The 10,952-nt window shown below is 35.2% G+C and overlaps 2 long non-coding RNA genes across 11 annotated transcripts; both read right to left on the bottom strand.

Annotated features, from left to right (window-relative positions):
- Positions 1-1,953: 1,953 nt before the first annotated feature.
- On the bottom strand, positions 1,954-4,118 carry LOC113328657. The gene is made up of 2 exons (XR_003349506.1): positions 3,787-4,118; positions 1,954-2,728 (listed from the first exon to the last, which is right to left on the bottom strand). It is a non-coding gene; the product is annotated as an uncharacterized LOC113328657 (long non-coding RNA).
- Positions 4,119-6,338: 2,220 nt separating this feature from the next.
- On the bottom strand, positions 6,339-10,615 carry LOC113285887. Of its 10 annotated transcripts, none has more exons than XR_003329004.1 (7): positions 10,101-10,615; positions 9,097-9,316; positions 7,760-9,010; positions 7,447-7,500; positions 7,099-7,347; positions 6,920-7,001; positions 6,339-6,761 (listed from the first exon to the last, which is right to left on the bottom strand). It is a non-coding gene; the product is annotated as an uncharacterized LOC113285887 (long non-coding RNA). The 10 variants fall into 10 exon arrangements; XR_003329000.1 differs by having other exon boundaries at positions 7,099-7,500; positions 7,760-7,849; positions 8,883-9,010; XR_003328997.1 differs by adding an exon at positions 9,418-9,478 and having other exon boundaries at positions 7,099-9,010.
- Positions 10,616-10,952: the final 337 nt, after the last annotated feature.

The raw sequence follows: 10,952 nt of genomic DNA, 5'->3' as shown, positions 1-10,952 counted from the left end.
TTATCTATTATATCTTATCCGAAAATGTGTGGAGAAATGTTTAATATAAAATTATAGTCTCTAAATTTAGAACCGATATTTTAATGATAATATCCCCGATATAAAATCATATCAGTGTATCGGTCCCGGCCGAGATGAACCAATATCCGATATTAACTACATTGGATGAGACACAGTTTTGATAGAGTCACACGGATTCAAATTCAATATTATCATAGTTTATTAAAAAAAAAATCAATATTATCAAACCAGTAAGAATGAAATAAAATTGGCACATGGATCGGAATCTGTATGACCAGATTAAAGGAGATCTTGGCCGTTATTGGATTTTAATCAAGCGGTTCATTTTTCTTGTCGATTTTTTTTAGTAAACGACAAGGAGACCGGAATTATCTCTTTTGTATTAAGTAATTTGACCTAACTTTTATTTTTTTAAAACCCTAGTTCCCACCGACCGAAACTGGAGATAGATAACGAAAGCAATACTTTTTGGTCCTTCTTCATCTTCTTCTGTTTTTTGCTTGTTTAGGCCATAATTAGGTTAGGTCCCTTTACTGATCAATTTGGTTTTTGAGTCTATCACAATATATTCGATCTTGTTATGTTTTTCTCTCAGTATTTACTTAGCTCTGTAATTGATGGAAGACATGGAAAATTAAGAATTTTACTGTTTGATGTTTTATTGGTATTGACATGTTTAGTTATTTTGGATCACATTTGCAGATGAACATGCTTCCTTGGTCAAAACTAGGCTTTACTGATTTCATGTGGTTTAATAACTAGGGTTTGCTGATTTCTTGGTATCCAGGGCTTGGAAAAAAAAATTGGTGTTCTAAAACTAGGGTTTCAAGAAAACATACGGTATTAACCAAAAACTATTCTCGTAGGTACCTGGAGAGGTTTCAAGAAGTAGAAAACATACGGTGCCAGTAGTGAAGGAAAGGAAAATAGGTGCCAATTGGGAATACTATTATGGCAGTTTGATCGTATTTTGGGCAGTGAGTTTTGGGCTCATATAGACATGGTAATGACTTTTGCAAATGTTTATGAATGCAATATGATGATGGTAGATTTAAACTCTCACTTAGCAACTGTTATGCTATGATGTTTTGACGTGCACTGCATCATTTTAATATTTCCAGTGAAATTGAATAATGAGAAAATTATATGGGTTGGGTGAACTTATCTCTTAAGGGTCCTCGTGCAGATTTTTAACAGAACATTGATCCTGTTGCGGAAGTCTAAGCACTTCACTGGAGCAAATCATACCTGGAAACACACTGAAACTTACCTTCCTGTATGATTATGTATATAATCATCACAGACTATATATCCTAATTTTTGTACCAATGCATTACAACTTATCTTCGTTGTTGTTGAACATGAAAATATGTATGACGGTGCACGTCTACCACCTTGAGATGGGTAGCACTCACAATCGGCGTTACACAAAAGAGAATTAGAATTTACAATTTCCCGAGACCACCTTGTACTTGTAAGAGGAGAAATGATTCAAGTAGAAAATGAAAAATATTAAGACCGAATAATTAGCTCTATTCTTTTACCTTGGACTCTCTGATCTACGGTAACGTGTTTATCTTTTTGCAGTTTTCATGTGATTAGCGGTATAGAGAATGTTGGATTCTAGGTAGCATTTTGGTGCTTGGTTTTGGACATGTCTATACTTCCACAAGTCATACAAATCTAAAGACTAACCAAATTCAGTCTAGATGACCTATGCCATCGTAAATGAGGAAAAATGAAGATGAAGTTTTGAATGCCTATCAATTGTTACAAGTCTTCTTACAGAGCCTTTTGATTTTCAATGTACACGACTTTTTCAAGTGAAAGTATATTAAAGAGTTCACTCTTATGGATATCAATTGTTTTATAAGCTCATCTCTGTAAAGCAACTTCTTTATTCCCTTTTTCGAAAGGGTAAAAGTAAAAGTGTAAAACTGATTCTTTATAGATTTCTTTTGAGCTGTTGTACAAAAGAGCAACTGGCATGCTATGTGCAGCAGTAAGGAAATAACTATCTCTATACCAGACAAGCTGCAATGAACCATTCACATAAGATCTAAAAGAAGGTACCATTAACAAAAAAGTTGTAGTGTTGATACGCGACATGTTCTTGACATCTTCCACTGTGTAGTTATCTGGTAAACACAGTGTAAAGAACCGTAACTTCCCCTCCCTGTAAAGAATGTCCATCATGACCAATCTCTTATTGTAAACTATCCAAAGAAAGAAGCCAATTCTATGATGACCTTGACCAAAAACTAAGCTTTAAGATAGGCATTTCTTGCCCCTTCCCTATATAACTTTGCATAACAAGATTTTACAGAAACACTTCCTGATTAATTTGTGAAAGCTCGATTTCAAGTGACCTTGGGCAGACGAGAAATAAACAGGCTCAAAATAGCTGTGAACCTTTGAGGTTGCACACTTCTTTAATCTGCCCTTGATAGCAGCATTGCTAACTGACCGTTGGTCTTCCTAGACAAGCACAGAAGAACAGTCTACTTGCATAATTTTAAAGAAAAAAAAATTGCATAATTTTTAAAGAAAAAAGACTTGCATAATTTCAAAAAGAAATAAATCCAATTTTCAAACTTTGAGGTTTCATTTGGCACTTTAGTTTCCATGTCCAAACCAGTGGAACCATACTTAGAGACAATAGCTTCTCCAAAGAGCATGTTTTCTGAAGTTAGTCGCCACCAGCCATCTAGAAAACAGCAGTTTCATTTTTAGTTTTCATAGAAAAATCAATCTAATTCTTAGTAAGCAATCTTAGGCATAAGTATGTAAAGCAACTATCTTGCGGCAGAACAGAACATATGAGTTTCTTGTGCGACTGCTGCAATTTTAGGATGGAGTGGTTATTGTTTGGCCGGCACTCCTTTATGAGGTAAAACAAAGCTGCCTCATGCTTCTTGCTGTTTTTGCCGGGACTAGACATTGACAGAGATGCGACTAATTTTTTTTATTAGCCCCCCCTATTTGGAAATCCTGGTTCCGCAACTTTACATCAAGGATGTCTAAACGACTCTTATCCACACATTCTAAGAGGTCAAACAACAAATGACTTAGGTTTATTACTTGCTTTACAAACAAACATGCACACATTTACATTCTTATATATTTAATCACCCATCAAGGATGTCTAGAAAATACATAAATAACAGTAAAATGCCGTCAAGCTCAACATATGACCAAATGATTAACTGATGTTGTTCTGCAAAGCAATAGGTTTGCACAAACACGAATTGCTAAAAAAAAAAATCAATCTGGTGCCTTAATATAAATCAATGGATTGGATATTTTTGATCTGCAAGGGTGGGAAGATTTCAGTACAAAATCCATGAAAAAAAAATACAATCTTCGGCTAACATTGGGGTTTCTAATACAAAGTTCATTGGGACATTTTCTCAAACAGTTACAGGCTAGTTGCCAAATGGTCGTACAAGACTGACATAAGTTGGAAAACGAAACTTGTGCAACTGAAGACGATAAAAAAATCAACACCCAACTGCAAAGCATTCCTTCAAAAGACAAGAATATGCATAATCTACCCCCACAAACATTCATTCCACTATATTAAGAAACTAAATCCAGGGTTGCATATCTTTCATTAACTCAATTTAGGTTTCAGTAACCAATGAAAATATTACCACAACAAATAATCCCGTGCAATTAGAATCAAGAAATGTCAACGAACAAAAATTGAAATGAAACCAGCACCAACAAAAAAAAGCTAAAATAAAGATTACAAATCATCAATACCTTTAATTTATGAGTTGAGCATCTAATTGGTTTAGATTTTGTTCACAAGCTTCAACACGATATCAATTAAAAGTTAAGACCAAAACAAGGGTTTGATTCGGTTGAATTTGCAACTCCACCGAATACCTGCCTAGCTAGATTTTATAAGAGAGAGACTGTATAAGTGGGAGAACGGGGTGATGGTGGTGGTGGTCGACTACAGTATTGAGAAGGAAGAGAAGAGTGACAAAAGAAAGAAAAATGAAAAAGTGAAAAGAGAGGTGTAGGTATGAAAAGAGAAATAGGTTGATGACCACACGGTGAGGTCCAGAACTTGGATTCAAAGGTGCGGACCTTCGTGAACCTACATGGTGCCCATGTGTCATCTATGGTCCAGACTCTAGGTTTGATAGTCTGGACTTTTCTGAATCTATATGGCGTATGTGGCAACCCATAATTTGGGGATTTTTATGGTAAAAAAAAGTCCCGACCATTTTGACCTAATTTTATAGAAAGGAATTCCAATTATAGAACTTTTGAATAATTTATTAAGGTCCAGTTAATAGTCCGGACCTTTCTGACTAAAACTATAAAAAAATATATTTCCTTTTATATTTTTATTTTTGAAGGAAAAAATAATTGATTCGTTAATACCGAACTTCATATCCAATAATCCAAATGCATCAAAGATGATTACAACAAAATAATATACATATTTATTAAAAAGTATAATTATTGAATATTTTATATTCGAAGTATATATTCTTCATTAATATTAAAATGTCCCAAAAAAAAATAATGCACAGTACTTCGTAGTCACAATTTCTTCTAGTACCAATTAGTCTTCACATAATTGTAGAGCCACCATATATGACCGTCGATAAATATTTTTAAAAAGAGTATATCTTTTTTCTATAAGAATGGTCCACTAATTTTGAGGACATAAAAGTAATAAAATAATTTGTTAAGGGTAAAAATGATACACAAACCCATATTTATGTATTAATTTACGTTACCGATATTTTTGAAAGACACATCTAAAAATATCTTATTTTTGGTAATTATGCCGTTTCTCCTAGTCATTTTTCTCGGCGGTATTATTTGAAAAATGATCCTCTAAACAATTATTTTCATGCTGGATGTTGAGTTCAGCTCATGTTTTATATCGAGTCATCGTAGCTAGCTGTAGTTATATGACTACATTCTCCACCATGTATGCCTGGGAAAAGAATTTAGTTTATTTGCATGGTAATGTCTATCACCACATCTTCAGCTCTTAAATTCTTGTGGGTACAATGTTTTTGTGACTATACAAGTGATCATCCGTATGCAAGTTATATTATCATTGAGAAGTTATTTCAACTTTGTGGCTTTAGACTGCACAAGTAAACATTCAGTTCTTGATATGTCTTGGTCTAAGAAGTATGGGTGCACTTGCGAGGGCCTAGCATGGTTAATTTGGTCGTTTCCGTATTACTTTTTCTTTTGTTTCTTATACTGATCACTTGAAGGGGTTAGTTCATCTGAAGATGTCCGGAATATTAATTGTGGGGCTCCCTGAAATTAATCCTCGTGCTGCTCAAGACAGCGAACTGAAGAAAAGAAAACTACTGAGTGAAGGATGCAGCTACCGAATTGATGGGAATTACACAACAAATGGATGACAGCAAACTTCTATCATGCCTGAAGTACTGTTAATGATTTTCAGATTTTTCCGGCAGAAAATCAGGCATTGCTTTGCTGTGATGGTGCCTCTGGTGGCAACCCTGGTTGAATTTGTACAAGTTCTGGTGGTGGCTTTGGGTTTAGGCATTTTGACTAATTTTGTGGCAGAATGGAAATGGCAGTTGCCTTGCCTTGTTTGGTTTGTTCCAGGTTTTTATTTTGTTTGTGCGGCTTATACATGTCAACTGTCAATGGGTCATACACTACAGCTCTTCGAAAAATGAACTGTAACTAGATTTTGTGCCCGTGCTACGCACCGGGCTGACCCGAGAACCATCTACCATTATTTTTTATTTTTAACCATTTTTTGGTTTGATGTATTGTGGCTTCGACCGCCCCTTCGTGAATTTTTATTTGGTGTCGCGGTGATTCCTTCTGCCCGTCTTTTAGAATTTTTAATTTGGTGTGTTCGGGTTCGCCTTGCCCCGTCCCAATGTATGTTTAGGATTTTTGATTTGGTGCGACTCATCTTTGTGGGTATTTTTATTCAGTAAGCTGAGCCACGCCAAATCAAAAATGCACGCCGCACCAAATCACCATCGAGCGGAGCGAAACAAAGCCAAACCAAATCAGAAATCCTAAGGGGAGCGTAACAAAACCAAAACCAAATCAGAAATCCTAAGTAACGCTTTTCGAACTCTGTCTTTTCGCCTCACCTTGTCGCTTTGGATTATTGACTTGGTGCATTAAAAATTCTTAAAGTATTATTATCATATATGCTTCAAATGACATGTATGTCTCTGTTGTCACTTGTGAGCAATGAAAATGTGGGTTGGTGCTCGGTGGTATGTTCCACTTCCTTCTTTCATATTTATATATTCCAGATTTTCTAAATTTACTTCCTTCGCCAAAAACTGGTGATAGTTTGACAAAAACAATGACTTTAAAAAACATAAAGCTGGTACTGCTTTTCACTGTTTTAAAAGGCTAGTTAAGGTTATTAACTCGCGCCTTTAATAATCTTAATTCAAAGCGTTAACCATGTTCAACTGAAAACCATGTCTGATTGTCATGCTCACACAGCTGAGAAATACAATTACTTAAGGTTAAATGAGAGGCTACATTTTACTAACCGTCGCTGGTAAATACTGGCTACATTTCATAATCGTGAGTTCAGATCTTGCACGATGAACTCATCATCATGTTTCCAATTTTCATTCATCACCATAAGTTTCTGGTCATGTTTCTCAAATATACATGCATAATCAGCTTTATTAGCTCCTCCTATGGATGACGCGCACTCTCAGCAGCAAGCCAACCACTTTACACCACTGTACTCATATTGACAATCAAAATAGACTTAATTAATCATCCAAGTCAAAGTGAACACAGAGTTCTCTTGTCATCTAAGTAATAACAGTGTTAGAAGTTGCTGATTGTTGTTATAGCTACATAAATTTGCACCATTTAATGATGGTATACTGTATACCTGTTTTTTCGCCAAGAGATGAGTCATGAGTGTAACGTTTTTGGACAGTCGCTGCTTCAAGTTTCACACATAAGCAAATTAGCTGTGTAAGAAAGCAGCAAATTTTAATGCCAATACGCAATTGACAAATCGACAATAAAGACAAAGGATCCTAATTTGATCTGAGCAGAGGAAATCACCTTATTTTCGACTCTGATACAACCCATCAGCATCATCACCAAGTGATATGTTTCCCTCTGTTGTCATATCTTCATCCTTCTCATGTCTTGCAAGTGTTGATGAGAGCTCTGGAGTACTTACAGATTCAAGAATACCTAAATTTCCCCCTGAGAAGGTGATAAGTGATCATCATCTTAGTGATATCATATATCCCACCACCCGAACTGAACCATCATTGGTTTCAATATCCGAGGATCCGTAACAGCTGTCTGCCAAAAAATCAGGTTTATTAATTGACTGAAGTGGCTAAACAATGCTAATTAATCATTCCAATAAGGATAAAGAGGTTAAATAACATTGAAATCTACCAGTGCAACTCGAAGTGCATCACCGTCTCAACTTCCTATTGACAATGGCTTTAGCTAATATATACCAAAGGCGCACCCAGGAATAAAAATAAACATGGTAAGATGCCAAAAATCCCTTAACTTCGTGATAACAAAAACATCACAATATGCTACATTTGGTGATTTCACCACAAATTACTACTTGTAATGCCAAAAACGTGTAGATACATAAACACTAACCCATTCCAGTTAGTAGGGATTCAATACATACTTTCGGAAGAAAATAAAGAGAAACTTGACAATATCTTCAATTAGATGAGAAATGGATGCCTACCTGATCAATAACCCATGCACTGAAGACATAAATAACCACATCATCAGCTTTTACCAGTTGCAGTTGAAGTTACATGGAACATTTTTTCCACTACTTTAAAAAAAATGTCAAAATCCATTAACGCATCATGACCATGAGAAAAGCACGGCTGAATTGGGGGCCCTTGAAAAATAATTGGGGACCCTAGCTACAGGACAAAAAAATCATGAAATAGTAATTGGGAGTTATCCCTTATCCCCAACTTTTTTAAATGACTAAACTACCCCCAAATCATAAGTGGTAATGGCTAATCTACCCTTATGTAATTAGTGATAATCTTATTTAATTAGTGTTAATCTTACTTAATTGATTTTAACCTTTTCTTTTTCAAATTTCTTGTTTGAATTTTTTTTTTTGCCCAGATTTGTATGAAAAGTCGTCATGGGAGTGAAGTGTTTCAATGACGACTCTGAATAGTCGTCAAGATATTGAGATGTTTCAACAACGACCCTCGAAAACGACCAAAAAGAGTCGTCATTGTATGACTCTAAAAAGTCGTTAATGCATATAAAAGAGTCGTTATGTTCTTCGAAAAGTCATTACCGACCACAAGAGTCGTCAATGAAACAATGACGACTCCAAACGGTTGGTAATGCATATAAAATAGTCGTTATCTTCTTCGAAGAAGATAACGACTGTTCAGAGTCGCCATTGAAACAATGACGATTCTTGTGGGTCGTTAATGACTTTTGGAAGATCTTAACGATTTTTTTATATGCATTAACGATTGTGTAGAGTCGTCATTAAAACACTTGTGGGTCGTTTTTTAATACCTCGATAACTTGATGATTTTTCATACAAATTTGGGCAAAATTTTTTTTTTAAAAAAATATAAAAAAAAAATAACAAATAAAAAAAGTAAAAACTAAAAAAAATAAAAAGATAAATATTAATATATTAATAGGATGACACGTGTCATAATTATAAGGGTTGGAGTAATCTAGTCTTTTCATTATATTTAGACACCCCTTATCCTCTTACCACGAGTGGGGATAGGAATTTAGGGCCCCGAATTATTTTCCATGGCCCCCAATTCAGCGCTGGAGAAAGGCTTAATATCGTTAGCACAAAAAACAATTTTTACCTCTTCCTTCAGGTGACACTGCAGGTCCATCATGGCCATAACCAACAATGGCAATACTTTCTTTAATATGTCAAAGAATCTAAGGAGTTAATAACAGTCGCTTACAGAGAAGTCCACGACTGCTTTTTCTATGTACAAACATAAAATAGAAAACTTAGTTAGCAGAAACATTCCGAATAAGTACTAAATGATCTAGAGACAAAAAGATCCTAACCTCAATTTCCTTGCTAAAAGTCTCATCCACCACAGGTCCACAACCACCACTACCACCAAAGATTGTAAGAGAGTGTTAGGAATATACGGAAGATACTGAACACAATATGTACAATGCATCCTGAGCACACTCTCAAAGATCGATTTCCTTCCAACAGTAGCCCCATTTTTGTGACTCCAGAACAAAGGACATTAACTACTAATTCCACAAATTGCGCCATCTGCAGGTAAAACCCAAGAAACTGAAATTTACTCTCAAGCCTAATGCAAGTATACATAAAATCAAAGCACAGTAATCAATACCAAAGTTGAGAATATATACACATTTGTGGCAAAAGGCATTGAGATCAGGGAACAACATATTAAAGGCAACGTCATTTTCTCTGCAAACATAAAATCAATAACTATGATTTTATGCATATGAACTTTAATATACATGATTTAAGATTTTGTAACTTTTAATTTCTTTCTACCCCTTACTAATCAAATTTCTGATTCATTTCATTAAAACTCTAACTTAAGATTTCAATTTCTAAAAGAAACTAAAATTAAACCCTATACAATTCTCTATTCCTCAATTAAGAACTCATCACTAATTACTCGGTAAGAACCAAATAGATGGTCTCGGAAGATTATCAATTTGTACATGAATATCAAAAACATTATGGTGGTCAAATTGTGGAAATCAGCATATCCATCATTACCTCTTAACGCCTGATTTCCACCACTACAAAATGCTTGGTACCCTATGAAGTACAGAACACACCCAAAGCATTATGAAATTGAAATTGGCACTCATCTATGGATTAGTCTAGTCAACAGAATTTGGTCAGAATGATTAGTTTATATGCGACATTACACTCTGAACCTAATTTATATTTGCATTTGAAACCACTTGACCAATTTTTAGGGAACAAAAACACAAACGCAGACCTGTATTCTAGTGGTGGTCGTTTTTGTTAAAGGAAAAAACCCTAAAAAATTAGTAAAATAAAAAATGCAAACCTTGAATCTTAGCAAGCTTGGTGGTGATTCAATGTGTGTCAACTTGAATCGAACCCATGGTTCTTTCACTGATTTGAATCGAACTCAGAAATGCCCAACTACAGCACAACATCGAATTGAAAACAGACCCAGATTTAATTATCAGTAACTTTTATCTTGGACTCAAACTCAGTTCCTTCACTATCACTGGTTCTCATAAAACCCTAATTCACTGATTCTTCCGTGTGAGTAGAGAATCAGGAGCTAAATCTCCTCCCTTACTCTCAATACACAATACCCATCTCTAATCTCCATATGCATTTTCTAAATCGAACTCCTCTTCCAAATATACAACTTATTAAATTCTAGGAGAAACCCTAATTTGTATTTCTTCCGATTTCTTCTTCATTCAGAGCTCAATTAGCTTCCAAATTCATCACCCTCTTCTTCAATTTATCTGGATCTCAAGATTTATTGGAATTGAATTCGACAGGGAGAAATACATGAAGAACAGAAGAAAGAGAAGAAGAAGAAGAAGAAGAAGAGAATCAAACTGTCTTCGATATATTGGTGTCTCCGTTAGTTTTGGGTCTAGATTGTGATGTAGGTACTGTCCACATTAACGGCGTCAACTAACGTACACTTAAGATTCGGTGTAAACGAAGTGTAATTAATTATTTAGGCACAAAAGCTGACAAAAGTATTGTATACCCACGTTTAACAGAGTGTAATCCATGTTTTAATTTCTCCACCAATAGAGTCCCGCCACTTGTCCTCTCCAGGTTTACTAATGCCGAAAGCTTTTATCGAACGGTCCGCGAGTTATAACCCCAGAGGTGTCACCATCCTTCCACAAAAAACCCATCAAAACAA

This window comes from Papaver somniferum, chromosome 1 (assembly GCF_003573695.1).
Source record: "Papaver somniferum cultivar HN1 chromosome 1, ASM357369v1, whole genome shotgun sequence".
NCBI classification, from domain to species: domain Eukaryota; kingdom Viridiplantae; phylum Streptophyta; class Magnoliopsida; order Ranunculales; family Papaveraceae; genus Papaver; species Papaver somniferum.
This window is presented reverse-complemented; position numbering and strand designations above follow the sequence as displayed.